The sequence below is a fragment of the Achroia grisella genome, unplaced genomic scaffold, assembly GCF_030625045.1.
Source record: "Achroia grisella isolate CSIRO2021 unplaced genomic scaffold, CSIRO_AGI_Agris_v1 utg241, whole genome shotgun sequence".
Classification (NCBI taxonomy): Eukaryota; Metazoa; Arthropoda; class Insecta; order Lepidoptera; family Pyralidae; genus Achroia; species Achroia grisella.
In genome coordinates this window covers 1,019,182-1,039,520 of record NW_026712734.1, presented here as the reverse complement: position 1 = coordinate 1,039,520, position 20,339 = coordinate 1,019,182, and the positions used below count along the sequence as shown (strand labels likewise).

General features: G+C 31.0%; 3 pseudogenes; 2 read left to right on the top strand and 1 right to left on the bottom strand.

Annotated features, from left to right (window-relative positions):
* Positions 1–209: 209 nt before the first annotated feature.
* Positions 210–1,517, top strand: LOC131842605 (polyglutamylase complex subunit TTLL1-like; annotated as a pseudogene).
* Positions 1,518–14,821: 13,304 nt separating this feature from the next.
* LOC131842586 (polyglutamylase complex subunit TTLL1-like) lies at positions 14,822–16,209 on the top strand (annotated as a pseudogene).
* Positions 16,210–16,432: 223 nt separating this feature from the next.
* LOC131842627 (polyglutamylase complex subunit TTLL1-like) lies at positions 16,433–17,443 on the bottom strand (annotated as a pseudogene).
* Positions 17,444–20,339: the final 2,896 nt, after the last annotated feature.

The window sequence follows — 20,339 nt, the reverse complement described above, 5'->3', positions numbered from 1 at the left end:
TGCTGATACTTAATAGGTACTGGTAAAACAAGTTAAAAATCAATACTGGCAATGTTTACACGTAGTCATAGCGAAATGGGCTAGATAGGATATCAACCAATAGCGGGTTATATTTGCTGAATACCATGACAACAGTACGCACCTGTGCCACAAAAAATTGGGCAATATATTGAACTTTTCACGTAAATAATCAGATCCGAAGATTAATAATGAATCAAGAAGCAAAGAAGATAACAAATAATTTGTACGGGAGAGTTACAGCGCCGGCCCTAGAAAAATGTCGCGTTAATTTTGTACGGATTTAGAGAAATCAGTTTTGATGAGCAATTTTGAGAGACGGGGTTGGAATCAAGTCGGGCCGGATGATGAATGGAACTTCTATTGGGCTTCAACGCAAAACCTGTAGAAATCTATTCAGTGTTGAGAGTGGTTATCGAATGAATGACAATCAGATGATTAATCACTTTCCGAACCATTATGAACTTTCGAGGAAAGATTTGCTTGTGAAAAATATAAAGAGATACCGTAAAGAACTCGAGAGAGAAGGAAGTCCATTAGCTGAGAAGGCAGAAGTAGTTCTGCATGGTGGACAAGTTGTTACAAGATATATCCATCTCGATTTCGTTCCTATTACATTCGTTCTTCCAGCTGACTATAATATGTTTGTTGAAGAATACCGGAAATCGCCACAGAGCACTTGGATTATGAAACCTTGTGGAAAATCTCAAGGTACCGGCATTTTCCTTATAAACAAGCTGTCGAAGCTAAAAAAGTGGTCCCGCGAGGCTAAAACTCCTTTCCATCCGCAGTTAAGCAAGGAAAGCTACGTGATTTCTCGTTACATAGACAATCCTTTGCTAATAGGAGGAAAAAGTTTGATCTTAGACTTTACGTGTTGGTAACTTCTTTTCGACCCCTGAAAGCTTATCTGTTCCAACTCGGCTTTTGTAGGTTTTGCACAGTGAAATACGATACAAGCGTCACGGAATTAGATAACATGTATGTCCACCTTACAAATGTCAGTGTACAAAAACACGGTGGGGATTATAACAGTATACATGGTGGTAAAAATGAGTGTACAAAATTTACGACTTTACTTAGAGGGTAGTCGAGGTAGGGTGGTTACGGAAAAGTTGTTTGCGGCCATGCAATGGCTAATTGTACATTCACTGAAGGCTGTTGGTTCTGTAATGGCTAACGACCGGCACTGTTTTGAATGTTACGGCTACGACATTATTATTGACAACCAGTTAAAGCCTTGGTTAGTAGAAGTGAATGCCTCACCCTCGTTAACATCGACAACAGTTAATGACAGGATATTGAAATATAAGCTAATAGATAACATTTTGTCAGTTGTTTTACCCCCAGACGGTGTGCCAGATGTGCGTTGGAATAAATTGCCCTCACCAGATTCTTTGGGGAGTTTCGATTTACTTATTGATGAAGAACTTTTGGAAAAAGATGAGGGTATAGCGCCAGGCGGACGCATAGGTAAAAATAATAAATTAGGTAGATAAATTTATCTGTAACAAAATAAATACAATGTACATATAATTATATGTTACCTATTAAATAAAGTACTTGAATTAAATAAGTCTCATATTTTTTAATTAGATTTTACATATATTTGGTAATGGAATTAAGTATTTATATTATTTAAATCTTTATACTTAATAGATTTACAAGCCTTGTTCTACATTCTAACCCAGTATATTTTTTTATACCTACATTTCATTGTGGTTGTTATCATTGTATAACACATAGGTATAACCCGTAAATATGGCCTCAAATGTCTTTTCAAACTACATCATATAGGTGGCTCAGGGTTGTGCATACTACTTATTTGCATTTTAATGGCGCCACAGAAAAATAACGCCACCCGGCCATTTTATATGCTAAACAGCTGAACTTTGCACCGATTAATGTTGCACAAGTTTTATCTAACGGAACTTGCCTTATAAGACCATAATTTGAGGGTACTATATTCAGCTAGGCTTGCTTCAAATTAGCACAATTATTTAATTTTAGAAACTGCAGTTTTCAGTACATAGGTTTTATAACATGCATAGGTACATATATTTATTTATTTATATAACTTCAACCATGTGCATGTAGACAATAATTGTTGGAGCTGCAAGTATAAAAAAAATATATAATAGACAATACACATACGTATGCCACATATAAATACCTACCTAATAATCTTACAATGAAATTGCAGTACAAACAACAAATTTTAGTAAAAATAAAAAATAAAGATAGAAAGCGGATACTCAGATGAAAAGTTACAAATTCAGATAATATTCCCGAAATTTACGCTTAAAAGAAAATCTACTCGAGGCAATTCTGATATGAAGGGGAAACAATAACATACACATACAGTTTTACAACCTCACGATGGTTCTGAAGTACAAGAATATCAAAGGTAGATATACGAGTAAAACAATTAAACGCCATTAACGAGTGCATAGGCACATTTTGTAATTTCTGTAAAAAAAAGACCAACTCAGATTATAAATGTAATAAAAAACAGGGTATTTCGTATTCGATAGATTACACTTCACTGTCGTTGTGAATATTTTAATGTCACATTTCTTGCTGGGAGCTTAGAATTCGTTTCAAGTTCGATTGAAAAATCCACGAACCGCCGCCTCACTTACGTTATCAATCACATTTCGGAATTCCGCAGAAACAAACTGAAAGAAGAAAAGAGAATTTTAAATTCAAGATTTTTCCAACTCGTTTCTTAGTCCATTGATTATATTTGTTCTGAATCTCTTCATTAGGTATTCTTGGCAATTTTTGTTTTACTCTACTGGGAATAAAGTTAGCAAAGTAAAGAAAATACTTGATTTAGTTCACCAGAAATTTGACAACTGTTTTGTAATGTATGAGTAGACACATCGGAAAATAAAGGGAGGTATATTTCAAGGTGTTTCCATTCCGAAAAATAGAAAAATTGGAATAGAAGTTTTTCTTTTGCACCTATTTATCTATTCTCCCAATATATGTACTTACATTTTTTTTATAAAGATTTTCTTTACTTATATTATTCTAGAAATGATATAAAATACATTAGAAATATAAAATGATTTAACAAAATAAATTTGCATTCTCTTAAATGTACGAATCTTATTAAAGTACTTTTTTATAATTTGAATTTAGTATGCAAATAAGGCTACCTTTCTTCTATGAATTTTCTTGGCGTTTAACTAATGAGCTAGTTATTATTTATAGACTCTATCTACTTCATTACCTACCCTACTTATGGGGCAGTACAGCAAATCCAATATATATATAATAATAGATATTGAATTATAATTAGGTTTTCACACTACTAATTGGTAATCAACTTTGTTAGATAAGTTCGCAGTATGGATATGAATGAATACACAAATTCTCCAAATGTGTGAAAATATGTTTCCACAGAACACACTTCAATATTTATAATCCTCGTAAACTCCTGAAGTCGTATACAACCTATACAATTACTTCGGAATCTTTTGGATTAGAAGCCGTAAAATTGAAAAAAGTATAAGTAAAATTCCATATTTTAAGCTACCCAATTGAAAACCAATATGGATACGCGTGATCTGAATATTTCTTAAATTCTATGATATGAAACATTTGGAACTTATGTAATTACAAATATATACCATCTGCTTGGGGGCTGAAATATGTAGGTAAGTCAGAGGTAGAGAAACTGAGGACTAATTTTAGTCATCCTGTACTATATATGTACTTTATATATTTATTTATTTCATTCACTTTACAAATTCTTAAATTATTTCATCTTAAATTGGTTTTATTAGATTAATATATCTATATTTATTGATCGACTTTGCGGGGTAGGTATAGTTAGTAGGTAAGTATGTTCTCATGTTACATGAACAAAGTTGCGAGTATAAGTTTTGTGTAGGTATATATATAAAGATTGATGCAGTATCCTGAATTAAATAGTATAATAATTGGGACAAACATTATTACATAAAACACGAATTGCTATATACCAAAGTGATTCGAATGTAATAACTAAGATGTTTTAGCAAATGTCAAATAAATAAGTAGGTAAAGCAAATAAATTACTTTCAGCTTTTAACTTTGCAAACGAAGACGCTCCAAATTGCAATGCCAAAAGTTTAAAAGTAGACGTGCCTATCTAAAATGCCTTACATATTTCGTAATTCCCGTGGTGAACGAGAATGGTGGAATTGCCGGAAATTGCACTCAATTGAAGACAGCATCACGTGCCTACGAATTACATGTAGGTACATATACTAGGAATATTGAACGAGACCTATAACTATGTAACTTGTGCGCTACCTACGTGCCGCTAGATGAAGCGAAACAAAACGCTATTTTTGAGAGAAAACGGGTTTATTTGTATTTATGAATTTATGCTGTATTTATGAATTAAAATTACTTTGGTTTGTCGCTTCTAAATGTTTAAAATTATAGGTGATAGATAAGCCATCGGGATCGCGGTGACAGCACCGATAATGTGATTCTGGCATGTGGCGTTGGACAAGGGACATCTTGGAGTTTTTAGGGAACGGGTCAGAGGAGGGGCTCCAAGCAAATAAAAAAAAAGTTATATGTGGGATATGGGTACAAAAACTCTGTAGCCCTCTTCACGGCAATTACTCGAAACGAGGACCTTCACATTTGCCACAATTTAAGTTTATATAGAGGACTACTAATATAAAAAAAAAATACATTAGTAAAAATATACTACACATATTACCACGCATTTTACACACATACATATATTGTCTTTGGCAATAGAGCCTTTTTTTTTTCAAATTTAAATGAATTGTGGTTGCACCAATGAGCGAACACTAGTAAATTTTTAATACGCTGGAAATAACCTCTTGTTGTAATTAATTGCAAATAAATATTCGAATACGTATTATAAAACGAGTTAAGGCAGGCCATTAATCTATCGTAATATGCAACAACTATTCGAATAGTCGTAACCGAGCTGCAGTCGAGTTGTAAGTCAAACCGCACGTGCCCATAGCACCAAATGCAATTTTACTGGTCGCTTCGGTTTCGTTACCACAGGGCTGGAACGTCATAAATATTGAGAATAGCAATGTTATGATTATACCCAATATCATGTTACACTCCTGTAGATGATCATAAGAGTCTTGTGCTGCTCGCGTGGAATAAAGCCTATATTACTAGCTGATAATAATAATATATTTTTTGATTATGTTTTTTTTTAAACCAACGTATAGAATATTAAATATTTAAATTTTTAATATAGATATTTAATTCTCTATATATAAATTAGGAGGATCCAGTGGATAAAAATAAACTAGGCTCAACCTGCTTAATAACTTTGTGGTGTTATTTATATAATTTCAAGTGCAAATTAGCTGGTAAGTGTAAGCATCGTCTTTATACATGTATGAACGGCAATACGGACATCACGTTATTATGTGACACGCGTGATACCGTGCATTGCCAATCTAGCGTATAGGATCTCATGGGCGGCTGAAATAGGTGAAACTGATGTAGCTACGAAGACAACTTTTTACACTCTACCTCTATTAATTCATCAGAAAATAATTTTATGCAGGGTGTCTATGGAAGTCGACCTAGCATGTTCTTTGGAAATATTTTGTCTTTCACAGTAGATACTTCATATTATACGAAATATATTTCCACGTTAATATTAAAAATGTTACTGGAAAGAAGTATACAGAATCTGCAATGGTAATTCTGGGACACGGTTAGTTTAAATATTTAATACTTACTACTTTACTAGCTGAGGCAAAAACTAAAAAAAAAAAAAAAAAAAAAAAAAAGTCGCCTTTACTTTCTTCAGTAAAATAAGTCCTGCGTTTGATTTAGGTTTAGGTCAATCTCTTAACTCAAAACTGCGTATCATCAATATTTCCCTACGGTCATTTATGTATCATATAACGACTTTTTCATCAATTATCACTTCATTCAATGTCACTATCTAATTCAGCTTTTACTTCTTTAATAATCAGCTTGTTTTTATTATTTGCAGTTATCCACTTTGTTTTGGAAGTATATTAACAGAATTATTATCGACAGTCAATAATTACTTAAACTTTCCAAAAAAAGTATTGAAGAAATTCTTTAAAACGATCCAATTGTAAAATTATGAAGAGTTTATAATTCATTGTCAGTTTTACACTTTGTTTCTTAGTGAAAGTAGTACAGTTTCATCTGTGTTTCTATTTTATTCTGATTAATAATTGAATAGAATAGCCTCAGCCTCCCCTTAGGGCTTTCAAGGGTTATTATTGTTTTAGTGTAATTGCCACTATGTATAGCGAGTACCCTCCTGTATTTCGTTTTCTTTACATTGCAAGCAGAACACTTTATGCTTTAATTATATGCATAGAAAAGTTGCTGATATTACATTATGACATAATTTATATTTGTCATAGGCTCTTATTATGTTAAAGCAAGTAAATATATTTCCCCATTTCACCATCTGTAAATTCCATCCGGAGCTGTTTGTTCCTGGTATTTAGTAATAACTTCGAAAATAAGAGTTACGCTTCACAATCCGAGCATATGTTTCACTGAGACAAATGGTGTAGAGCGACCCTATTCAGTGTTGAAAAAACATGAAGGATTCATGATTCACGATTCCACAAAGATTTCAAGATCAGGCACTAGGCTGTTTAGATGGTTTGTAGTTGTAAGATGTAGATATAGAAAATATAAATTTATATATGTACTAGTTAAAAATTGATATTGCCACTTTGCAATTTATAGTGCTTTCTTTTTATTCTGTGGATAAATAAAGACTAGTGTCTTATGCTATGAGTCATATATAGTCCATATTAAAGTTCAATCTCTATATTCAATATAGCCCTAAACATTGTTGATATCTCTTAGGTATGGTTACAATTTTTCAGTAGTACTTTCTGTTATTTTCTATACAATTTACATTGTATAAAATAATCCATGTTAATATTCTAAATGCGATGACGTGTCTGTATGGTTGCTATATTATATTATAATATATATACATATATATATAGCACTACATAACATATAGGTTAGAAATTTCATGTGGGTGAAACCGCGGGCATACCTAGTTTTGTAACAAAATTGCTTTAATCGTAAGTTAAAATTATTAGATAATTCTATATAGAAGGGATGTTAATAACCATGTCTTTGTATTTCGCTTCCTTCCAGTTGACTGCTCAACGTAATTCTATTCCGTGGTGTTCCCCGCTTAGACAGTGTACCATGAAAATTTCCAACTAACAAACATAAAATCCGGCCCGGATGGTATTAAATTTTATTTTTATTGCACTTCCGCGTGTTTCCATAAATGTTTAAGGATCAAGTTTTTACGTTACTAACGTTGAATATATTGTTATTATTTCTGATTATAGAACTAAGTTATCATTGGGAAATATTTAGATTTATTCATTATTTTAATTACATTACGTCTTGGAGAAGTACTATGTATATTATGCAATTTAATCATAATAAAATTTAGGCTTAGTAAATACCAAGAGGGTTACAAAATTTAGGGACAAAAATCTATAAAAAGAAATTATCTTTATAACTAATTTAAAATTTTGTTAAGACATCGATTTTTAATTATGTCAAAATTATATGGAACCAACACAATAGTGGATAAATCTTATTGATTACAAAAATTATCGTCAATATCTATTCAGTTTTGACTGCCGTCGAGTAACATAGGTATTAAAATCGACATCGACAAAAAAAATGAACTCGAATAGACAACCCTTTCGGAAGTCAGTTGAAAAATTATCTTTCATATATACGCGAGGTCACATGAGATTAAAATAGTGCCTTCCTATTCCAACCCCTGTCCCTTGGTGAAAATAACTGTATTATACGTAGATATAGAGCTTGTAGGTAAAAAGAAGCTGTTAAGAAAACGTAGGTATTTATATTGTTACTATGATCAATAATTATAATAAAAGTAATCCAGTTTATATTATGAGTTGTAAACAACCATTATTGATAGATATAATACGTTTTTTTAATAAATCAAAAATACCCAGATTATCCCAAACAATCATTTACATGAGTACAAATTTTGTAACGCGCAAGAATCGAATATGTGTTAACGAAAGTAAGACAGTGTGCTAAACGGTTAGATCTCCGGGGCGATAATTATATAAGAGTAACGATTATTTAGACTCTCGAAAAGTTAAACAGTAGGTATCTTTCAATATATAAAAATATAATATTATATAATAAAATCTTTTTATAGACTCAACATTCAGCTAATTTGGTAGGATAAATAATGTACAGAAATCACGGAATTTAACAGACGTCGTTGCCTTGCCAATTAAGAAGTTATCTATTTCATAGCAAAATATTCTACAAACAAAAATAGGAGGCTATTTCCGTTGTATCGAGCGCTAATTGAAATTGCGTTTACAGTGTTGCCAGTGTTTGTGCCAAACATCGGCCTCCATGCTAAATTGTTAACCGGGTAATTGAATAAATGTGATGTCATTAAATACATTTAACAAAAGACTAAATTATTGAGTAAAAATGGCCTGAAATATTAAATGTTATTAATTAAACGTCTTTTTATTATGATTTCCGTAGTACACTAAACGATGCCTTGTTTTAGTTTATTCCTAACCACCTATGCCCGCGAATTCGTGTGTGTGTATCGAATATACCTGAGGCGTGAGTTTCTGAGGTTATGGAAAATATTGTGATTGATATGAAAGCGATATCGGTTTAATAATATAAAATACAAAGAAAAGAGATGTGACAAAAAATATACAATCGTAAAATTTTAAAATAATAAAAACTGTAACAAGTAGATCTCTTCACGTTTTAGGAATAACAATGGGTTTATTAAACCCTCAAACTTCTATTATGAATTAATTGGAATGAAACAAATTAAACATTCAATGTTAAGAAATGTTTACAACTACCAATTCTGTTATCTGTGCTACTATCTGTACTACACATCACAATAGTCTGTATTTAAGGCACAATCAAAGAGACAGATTTTTTTTATTTTCGATAACATAATTACATAAAAAAGGTGAGTAAAAAACATTCAACATACAGACATGGCTCAATTCGATATCAACCCCTCTTAATTAGTCACGTAGTAGGTTTCTACAAAGCTAAAATTAAAGGATAGCTTTGCTAGTTTATCAACTCCCTAATGCGAGTCCTATGTTCTGGACTGATTGCTTCCAACTGTTTCAGAGATATATGGAGGCAATGATGGATTCGGATTTGCAGCGACTAGACAGGGTGGGAGGTTGGGATGGGAAACAAATGAATGTGCAGGGGTACAGCGCGACACGTTTGATTCAGTACGAGAACCAGTGCACCTGAGAATTGGACGAGTATGCCTGATAAATATAAAGGATTTATTATTTATTTACATTATCTCTCAGAGTAGTACAACTATATATTCCTATAAGTTTCTGTTACACAGTCGTCAGTGATGATGTCCTAAGTAAGAAGTGGTTAGAGACTATAATAATAAGTAATACTTTGTATAAGGTATTATATGTAAGCATATATTATAGTTATTCTTAGTTTAACATACTTTCCTCCTTGACAACCTAGCTAGCTAGCTAGCGTCCTTTCTCACACGATTTGTTTAAAAGATAGTAAGCCAGGAGTAAAATTACAAATAAAAAAAATAAAATGTAAAAATATAAAAGAAATTAATCTTTTTATATAAATAAAATAAATATATATTTAGGGCAACAATTTTTTTAAATAAACTTCGAAGATAAAAAAGGAATAAAGCGTATCTAGGTAAAAAAGAAGTTGTAAAATAGTTTTAAAATATAAGTATCAGAGACGAGAAACTATCGCCTGTAAAATAGGCACTAAAATGTATAACAAAATTCTTTTTGGAAAAAATGTATGAAAAATGTATCGCTAGGGAAATCTATTTGTTCAAAAACTCGTAGTTTGCTTTCAATACCGTGGAATAATGTTTTATATTAAATAACATCAGCATTTGTTACTTTGAAAATATTGTAGATATTTCGGAAGCACATTTTTATTGCAACATGATATAGCTTTCATTCTATACTATTCCATTTTTACTATAAGAAGAAATAATATAAATGGCAGGTACCGGAGGCAACAATATTTTGTAATGCTTTTTATGATATACCCACTAGCGGCCTGGCCCGGCCTCGCACGGGTAAAAACATTATAAATTAACACACACACACAAAATCCGTCTGATATAGATGTCCTTTATGAAAGAAACTGTAGTACCTAAATCAGTGTGCTCTGTGGTAAATAATTTCCGCAGCGCATTTTTTATAGGTTGTATAATATTATCGATTTTTGAAAAGAATCTATTTCCTATGTACATTAAGAATAATGTAGGATTCTAATAGAAAATTTGAGATTTGAATTCAAACAAACAGTCAAATCTTTATTCTTTATAAAAGTAGTGTTCATAAAGGGGCGACACACAGTTTCACTTATCTTCATGTGCCCAGAAGTGAGTTTAGCAATGCTTGCTCAATATTATCAACTCTAATTCTCTAACATACAAATTGGGCTAAAAATGTACATAGAAAAGTTTCAATACATTCATATTCATTAAAACTAGCTTGTATAACGCAATTAGTTTATTCACATATGTAACTGACTGCTCGTATTTGTGTCTTTATAGTAAAAAATCCTCCCTATAATGACATATAAATGCGATTATATTAATAAACCATGTGTAAAAAGTGTCACAGTAATATTCATTAACAGGATATTCGGGTAAAATAAGAGTATATGTCATTCAGGATTAATTATCAAGTGTGTGTTGATAGAAATTTTAAACACTAACTACTAAATAAAATAATACTGCTAATACTAAATAAACTAATTATACTAAAAGTAAATAATTTTAATAACGTTCCTGTATTCCTATAAAATATGTAAATAGTTACAGCTATAAAACCCAGTCATCAAACACTAAACTAAAATTAGACTATTTTTAATCGTAATTTTCTTTTAAAGTATTTATAAATTTTTGATAGGTCCAATAAAATTTAAAGTCACAGTAAAGAGACTGAGAAATTTTTACTGTCAACTAAACTGTTTATAACGACATTACTCCCATATCAGAGATTTGAAAATAACCGCTCGTAATCATAATATTTTTACTACACATAGAAATATGGGAAGTAAGAATCTAGAGTACCCTAAATCTTTTATGACTGTTTTATCAGCGGTTTTATCTCATTGTTACAAAGAAGAATTATACTCATTTTGACAATATGATATTATATCATATAATTGTAATCTACAAAAATCGATATTAAAAAAAATTACAGGTCATTTAATTCCTACGATATCTTCACATAAGATAATTTAGAATTTTACTACTAACATGCGAGCCAGGTGGTTTGGTATAAGGTTTATAAATTTTTGTTCTCCTTTTCATGTTGGAGGTATTTAATATTTAAATAAAAGCAGTTCTGCAATACATTACAGTTCTTTATTGTTATCCGATACAAGTTTAAAAGTTTTATCCGCGTTTAAAAAGTTATTATGTTTAATGGCACTGGTCATTATTCTTAATATACACTTTTCTTATATTGAAATAATAGAACAACGTTCATATTATTCTACTTACTATTACTTAAACACACGGTGGTTATATTTTTAAAGTTAATGCATAAAAAACTAAACTGCCCCAGTTTAGTTTTTTATACATTAGGCTAAATATAATAATTAAAGGTTTATAATAAAAGATACGAATCGAAAAGATCTCTGGAAATATTCTATAAATCGTGCCTTTGCGATCGCGTAAAAATTGCTTATGTTGTATTCTCAATAATCGAATTGTTCAGTGGGGTACGAAGCCTAGATTTACATTTCGTATTCCTTAAATGAGAACCACGGTATTATTTTTAGCGAGCTCAGTGGAAATGTAAATTTAATATTCCACTTCATTTATTAAAGAAATTATTTACTTAGAATTAGGAAACTTCACGTAATTATTGCCAGCAATTTCATTAATTACGAGACATATATGCATATACTTACTTGATTATATAAATATTTACCTGTAAGCTTAAGAATTAATTATTGGTAAAACCTATTAGTAGGTATATATATATATATAAAAAAAATTAAAAATATTCATCAAATTATTTTTTATCTTATAAACTTATTTCTAATCCAGTAAATAGACGAAACATAACTAGTAAATAAGTAATAGGTATAACATAAAAGATAATTTACTAGTTCAAAATAAGCACGATTGTCACTTAAATTTATTAAACCTATATTTCATTACTCTACATATATAATGTGGATGTACATATTATATATTAACTAGAAACTTAAAAGAGAACCTAAGAACTGTAATAGGTTACTATGCTGATACCCAAAGAAATATACTGAATAAACAAGGCATGAGTAACGAAATTCCTCGATTGTCGGCACTGATCGTCTGTCTAAACTGATTATTCTCATATAGGTATAAAAGTGCTGACTCCTGACAAGCAAATCAAAATCACTCCATTTGCTGCCTCGCAATCATGAGGGATCTACTGTTTCCACGATCCATTAGACAGTACCCCAATTTGCAACAAATTTTACATCACTCGGGTCGTGAAAAAAGATGGAAATATATTTATTATTTCGCTGGGTCAAGGACTTGGATTATGCCTTGCTATCTCGTTCTCGTAATGAATGAAATGTAAAGCCTACCTGAGAGTTGAAAAATGAACAGAACTTTTTTAAAAGATTTCAGGAACTTCACCTGTGTTGGTATGATTTTATAAAATTACTAGCTATTCACTCCGGCTTCGCCCGGGTGTAAATGTATTATATATATAAACCTTCCTCTGAATCACTCTATCTATTAAAAAATCTGCTTCAAAATCAGTTGAGTAGTTTTATAGATTTAAGTATATATAGGGCTAGACAGCGACAGCGACTTTATTTTATACTATGTAATGCTGATAGGTACACATATATAACTACCCAAGACTGATATTTTGTCTTCGTTTAATTTATAATAATAATATTTACTTAAATTAATTATTCATTATTATCATGTACATTATTTTATATTTTAATATTATTTTGATGTATACTTACAAATGTGTAAGCAGTTTCTAACCGTTGGATGTTATGTTAATGCTGTTATGTACAGAAGATTAGATGTGTCGGGCGACCCTCCACTGCATGAAACGACGACCTTAAATGTATTGCAGGGCAGAGAGTTAATGGATGCAGGGGCTTTAAATCGTCGCTTCTTGTAGTCAATAGAGTCCTCCATTGACATCATTGAACATTTAGGTATAAATGAAATGATAATAACGTACAAATATATGGTAGTGACCTCTGCTAGCTATGAACAAGACACACTGTTACGGGTATGAAAATTTAGTTAAAGAGGATTAATGTAGTATAAAAGGCATATAAAATATCTAATAATAAATAAAATATATAATAAATATTATCCAAGTAAGATAACATTGTGTGTAAATAATAATAATAATAATCATTTATTCAGCATCATAGATAGTACAGTATATATATATGTATACATAAACAACACACCTATCTTGTTACATTAAAATGTAATGAGGTGTTTATAAGACTCTTGAATTATTATGTTATGCAGAAATATTGATAGAACGGAAGGAAGAAAAACAATATAGAAATAATACACCGAATTTCCTGTTTATATTATTGAAGAGACATATCGTCAGTATAGGACCGGAGATGATCATAGCGCAGTTTAGATAAAATAATACAAACAAACGAAAGAAGTAGAAAATATTGAACAAGATTTCCTGAGGGGATTGAAGTCGTCCTCACTAAAATTGGATGGTAAACTGAAGACACAATGGGTTTTATTCTTTTTTACCTTACTCCGTCGAAGGGAAAATCCTTTTCATCGCATGACCATCAATCAAGATTTATTTGTGTAATTTGCTTTTCAATACACGAAGTATATTCAATACTTTCCTCACACAGGTAAAAAATATTGCTTCCCAGAAACTTCCTTTGTAAGAATTGGATATTGGAAGTGTATTTTGTTTTGCCACGTTGTTTGAATTTTTACCTTACAGGTGCAAATATTGTCTTTTGTACCTATCTCGGATGTGAACAAAGGAAGTCGCTTTTTTAGGTAACTTGTAAAAGAAAATTTATGTTGAAAATACAAATATTACCGTATCGTACGGTACTCTAACATCTTAGTTTGTTATTTTTGTACTGACTCGCCATAAGTAAGATTTTGTGTGCAATGAAAATTACATTACTAGACTTTATAAAACACTAGCTTCCCACCCCAGCTTCGCACGGGTGTACCTACATGTATTATAGATCTAAACCTACCTCTTGATCACTCTCAAAATCCGTTGTGTAGTTTTAAAGATTTAAGCATACATAGGGACAGACAGCGACAGCGACTTAGTTTTATACTATGTAATGATATTGATAAGTGAAACTACGTAAACTTTCGTAACCCATCAGTGTTAACATAAAAAAATAATTATACTCGTAATATGGATTTATACTGTTACATATTGTTTCATAAAAAACAGACTTCAATTTTAAAACAGAGAACAAAGCGTTAATATCTAGTACTATGAATATTTATATTATCAAATATGTCTTCTGAACTATGAACAAATTTTTAAAATCGGATTCGATGTTGAAATACGATTAAGTATTTTAAAAATAAAAAAGTATATAATTTTAGGAATACTTATTCTATATATAAGTAATACATAGGTAGGAACTATTTCATTCTTAAACAGTAAACTATGTTTTGTATAAAAGTAATAATGTGTCAATTTCAGAATACCAAAATGTCACTGTAAACTGTCACTTTTATTTTTATTTCATCAATAGTATATATATATATACATATGTATTATTTGTCATGTCTTAAAATTATTTATATAGATATGTCACAAGAAAATAGGAAAATATCTCCAGTTATTCACGGACGATCGTCGTCGGTAAACATGGCAAAAATTAGAGTAACATATTGTACTGACTTAGAAAAATCAGTAATTATGAGCAATTTTGAACGTAGAGGTTGGATCCAAGTAGGCCCAGATGATGAATGGAATTTCTACTGGTCCTTCACGCAAAATTGTCGATCTATTTTCAGTATCGAAAGCGGATATAGAATGAACGATAATCAAATGATAAATCACTTTCCCAACCATTACGAGTTGTCCGAAAAGATTTATTGGTGAAAAACATCAAAAGGTACAGAAAGGAACTGGAACGGGAAGGCAATGCTTTGGCTGAAAAAACCGAAGTATCACTACCTAATGGCCAGGTAGCTCCTCGATATCTACATCTAGATTTTATACCAATTACTTACGTTTTGCCTGCCGATTATAATATGTTCGTTGAAGAGTATAGAAAATCTCCACAGAGCACTTGGATAATGAAGCCGTGTGGAAAATCTCAGGGAGCGGGAATTTTCTTAATAAATAAACTTTCTAAACTGAAGAAGTGGTCTAGGGAAGCGAAAACCCCATTTCACCCTCAATTCAGCAGTAAAGAAAGTTATGTAATATCGCGTTACATTGACAACCCGCTCTTGATCGGCGGCAAGAAATTTGATCTGAGGCTATATGTCTTAGTAACATCATTCCGACCTTTGAAAGCCTATTTATTTCAACACGGGTTTTGTAGATTTTGTACGGTGAAGTATGATACCAGCGTGACTGAATTGGATAACATGTACGTGCATTTGACAAATGTGAGTGTACAGAAACATGGCGGGGATTATAATAGTTTACATGGGGGAAAGATGAGTATTCAAAATTTTCGGTTGTACTTGGAAGGGACCCGTGGGCGTAATGTAACAGAAAAATTATTTGCAGAAATGCAATGGTTAATTGTTCATTCTTTGAAAGCTGTCGCCCCAGTAATGGCTAACGATCGTCATTGTTTTGAATGCTACGGGTATGATATAATTATTGATAATGGATTAAAACCGTGGCTTGTAGAAGTAAATGCTTCACCATCATTACAGTCAACGACTCACAATGATAGGATACTAAAATATAAGTTAATTGATAATATCGTATCAGTAGTTGTACCTCCCGATGGTATACCTGATGCAAGGTGGAACAAGATTCCTGATGCTGATGCACTAGGGGACTTTGAGCTATTGATCGACGAAGAACTAATGGAGAAAGAGGATATAAATTCCGTTTCAATAAATATCATCGTTACAAATAACGATTATTTTTATTTGCGGCTTGTTTTTATTACTTAATAAATAAATTATACAAGCTTATTCTTTTTTTTTTTTAATTATTATTATCTATAAGTAAATTATATAAACTGTTTATATTGCAGTATTATTATTTGAAATGATTATTATAATACTTAACTTTCTGATTTCTAGATTGTCTTTAATCTAGGGATTTTTCACAGAGAAAGTTAAGTAATATGTAAAATCTTAGTCAATAAGTACCTCAAAATCAAGCGTCCCGAATGCCTTCGGTAGGGAGTACGATAGGTCTTTAATTGTACTAGCAGTCATCGAAGGGGACGCATTAACCTCGATTAGCCAAGGTTTTAATTTATCATCTAGAATTATATCATAGCCATAACATTCAAAGCAATGACGATTATTTGACATTACAGGTGCTACTGCCTTTAATGAATGTACTATCAGCCACTGTATTTCTTCAAATAGGCCTTTAGTAACTTCTCGACCTCTGGTACCTTCTAAATATAGTATTAAGTTATGTATACTCAATTTTCCTCCATGTTTACAGTTATAATCCACTCCATGTTTTTGCACACTAACATTTGTTAGGTGAACGTTCATATTGTGGAGCTCAGATCCAGTAGCACCATATTTCATTGCGCAAAATCGACAAAATCCTTTGCGAAACATATAAGCCTTTAAAGGTCGAAAAGATGTAACAAGGACGTAAATCCTCAAATCGAATTTTTTTCCGCCGATCAGAAGCGGGTTTTCTATGTATATTACGTATATACCTTTGCTAGTTAGACGATCCTTTAAAAATTCTTTGATTCACGGAACCATTTTTTCAGTTTTGACAATTTATTAATTAGAAAAATACTTGAACCCTGTGATTTTCCACAAGGTTTTAATATCCATGTAGTTTGTGGAGATTTACGATATTCTTCGACAAACATGCTATACTCTGTAGGTAGGACGAATGTTAAAGGTATTATATCAAGATATAAGTAGCGAGTAACAATCTGACCATTTAAGAATTTGATTTTATTTTTATCCGAAAGAGTCTTGGAGTCCTTCTCTAGTTCTTTGCAATAACTTTTAAAATTTACGAGTTTATCTTTACTAGTTCGTAATGATTTGGAAAATGGTTGATCAACTGATTATCGTTAAGTCTGCAACCAATTTAACTTGCTTCCACCCTCTGTCTTTAAAAGTATTAATAACTATAGATATTTCAAAATCAGTACAGAAATGCATATGTTTTGTATTTGATGGAGTGTTCAGTATTCGATCATACATATCAAAAGAAACTTTTTTTCTGCAAGCCGCCATATTTTAGTAAATACTTGATAAGCTCTGTAGGAGAAAACCTGTTAATTATAAACATTTATTGTTACTTGTTCATGAACACATAAATAAAGGATTTATTTGTATTGACAAGATGTGGTTGTCAAATATCTAAAGTCATCTTAAGACAAAGAAATACCTACATGAAATCTTAAAAAATGAAATTATAAATATTTTAAACGAAATATAATATTGAAACATAACAAAAAATAGTAATCTCATCGATTTGATAACGACATAACTAAAGTCTATTCTGTAAAAGTATATTAGTTGACCAGTAATAAGACAGTACCCCGTTATTATGAGCAACTTAGTAAATGAATTGCTGTTAAATTGTTAACAATAAACCTTTATAAATTATGGATAATGTATCCGCTATTATCCTCGTCGGCTACAGTATAAAGGTTATGCTTGCTATTCGCTCATAAATTCATTCATTATTAACAATATCGCGCACTTGTTCCCCTTAAATTCAGGGCAATAGCTACCTAAGAGTATTATTACATGGTTTTGCATCCACTACGCGACCATTATCAACAACACTCGATGTTCGCAATATGAATAATTTAATAAGAACACTTTAGACATGGGAATAAACTACCTTAATCCTAAATATGAAACTTATTTTTTAATGAAATTATGGGATTTTGTTGTTTATGATGTAACTATTAGTATATATATTGGTGTCGTTTATATATGTAACAAATGTTGATAGTCAAACGTAATTTTTAATAAAATAAATTAAGTTAAATACTGATTTCAAATTTTTCTAATGACCTCATACTGGTACCTGTATCTTTGTGATTTAAATAACAAATAATTTAGACTAAGCAAATACTACTAATAAAATAATATATTTCTTAATTGAAGCAATATAGTTTTTTTAAGTAACGAGTTAGTTTTAGTAAAATAACAAGACAGAATGAACAATTATTTAGATTTTTATCGTTGGCTTTAAGTCCACCAATAAATGAACTTGAACGTAAAAAATGCTGTACATATTGTCTATATCTGTTTCATAGTTTCCAACTAAGCTCTGATAAGCTCTAAGGTTCTACTATTATATATATTATTTAATGAACTAATATTCAACCAATAAAATGTTTGAGGATCATCTAGTTTTCCCGTTTTAAAACGATTAGTTCAAAAGTAAATAATAGGTAATTTATCAGTTACTGAAGCATGCATCCCTTTGAGGGATCAAATTAATTTGTATCTACCCTTGTATTAGGTTGGTCCTTGTGTAACAAAAGTGATTAGGTAGTCATTTGTTCCGAAGCGAATATAATTTCCAGTGTTCCGTAAATGAATAATTACAATGTATCTACTTACGAGAGGCTATGGATATACGGATTTGTATTTTACAAAACAAAGCTAAATATTGATATTACAAAATTAGAGCGTAAATAATAATCAGACAATAGAGTAATAGAACTAATAATACAAATAGGTTACACAGTACTTTTAAAAATAATCAAAACTTTAACTTTTAATCCAATTACTTCATCAACTTAAAAAAAGATCTGATGACCTCCAAACGACTCTAAACTTTTTTTCAACAAGGAAGAGATGAAACAGTTGAATAGTTTTACTATGTAATATTATGTTATCTGTGCATTTACCTAGAGTTGATACCTTAGTCTCGCCATGGTTAATCCAAGCCTGTACACAATCTGTTCATTCTATTGATTATAACTGGTTTGTTAGGTAGTGATATCCTATATTTCGAAAGCACACTTTTGTCAAATAAATGTAAAGAAATGTAACATTTCACGTATAAATTTTATCAGTAACCTCCTGGTCCTGGAAACAAGACAAAAGTGATACCTCGCTATATTAAATGTATTATGCGGAGTATTGATTTCACTAAGATTTTGATAGAAGACCGTAGTAGTAGTAGGAAGACTTGAAAACATTAGTAGAAGGAAGTAGTTTATAAATTGAAAATTTTTTTCGCGGTCGATTCTCGATTCTTATGAAATTGTTTATACATGTTACGTTATATGATCACCAAAATTATATCTTTGTCCATATTAATATTGTCATGTCATAAAATGTAATTACCTTACATAGATAAAAATGTTAAATAAAATAAGTTACTTGGGGATACTATTGAAGTCATCTTTTTCAAATTGAATTCTTGTTTTACTATCCGTTATATAACGTTAGGTTTTTAGGTAGATCTAAATATGTTCTTAATTTAGATAACAAAGTTTCTGTATACATATGTTTCTGTTACATTGACGCCTACTTTACAAAACAAACACTTGCATGATTTGTTCGGCTATAATATTAAGAAGCAAGAAAAATCTCGGTGACACTGAAATTTTATCTAAAACTGTGTAATTAATATGACGAAATCGATAGCATATTTCAGTATCGTGAACTCTTTTTGTACTACAACACAATTAGAATTAAACTTTTAAAAGGAACAAGGGATGTATGTATGAATAATGTATTAAGTGGCCTAAAATTAAGTTTCATGTGTTTAGCTAAAAAAATAACACCCCACGTGGGTGTTCTTTTTTTAGCCAATGAATTAAAAACATTGTGTTGTGGGAAAATAATAGTTTCTATAAAAAAAAACCATTATTATTTAATTTACAAACGAATTTATCTGATCAATTACTATGCTATCAGACAATCTATTTGTTATGCAGAACGTCACCGTCGTGCGACTTGTAATGCTGGGTAAATACTCTTACCGTATGTTTTAGTCTATTGAGAGACAAACACGCGGAAACTCGTGAAATATTGTTGGGATGATAAATGGAGTAGGGCGAGGTTATTAGACCGTAACATGTAA